Genomic DNA, 680 nt, shown 5'->3' with positions numbered 1-680 from the left:
TAACCCTTTTTTGTCTTGTGTTAATATCTGCTCCCTCTTTAACATGTTGCAGACATCTATGTTGCCCTCTCGGCAAGGCTTTGATTGTGCAATGTTAATTCTAAACTCACCCGATCACAGCACCATTGTAAAGCTGTCTAACCCTCATTAGTTCTTTGTTTTAATATCTGGTCCCTCTTTTAACATGTTACGACATCTATGTTGCCCCTCTCGGCCAAGGCTTTGATTGAGCAATGTTCATTCTAAACTCACCCATCACAGCATAATGAAAGCTGTCTAACCCTTGTTTGATTGTGTTTTAATACTGCTCCCTCTTTTAACATGTTGCAGACATCTATGTTGCCCTCTCGGCCAAGGCTTTGATTGTGCAATGTTATTCTAAACTTCACCCAATCACACCATAATGGAAGCTGTCTAACCTCATTAGTTCGTTCTTTCTTAATATCTGGTCCCTTCTTTAAAATGTTTAAGACATCTATGTTGCCCTCTCGGCCAGGCTTTGATTGTGCAATGTTCATTCTAAACTCACCCGATCACAGCACCATGTAAAGCTGTATAACCCTTTTTGTCTCTTGTTTTAATATCTGCTCCCTCTTTTAACATGTTTAAGACATCTATGTTGCCCTCTCGGCCAAGGCTTTGATTTGTGCAATGTAATTCTAAACTTACCTAATCACACC

This window comes from Octopus sinensis, linkage group LG29, assembly GCF_006345805.1.
Source record: "Octopus sinensis linkage group LG29, ASM634580v1, whole genome shotgun sequence".
NCBI classification, from domain to species: Eukaryota; Metazoa; Mollusca; class Cephalopoda; order Octopoda; family Octopodidae; genus Octopus; species Octopus sinensis.
This window is presented reverse-complemented; position numbering follows the sequence as displayed.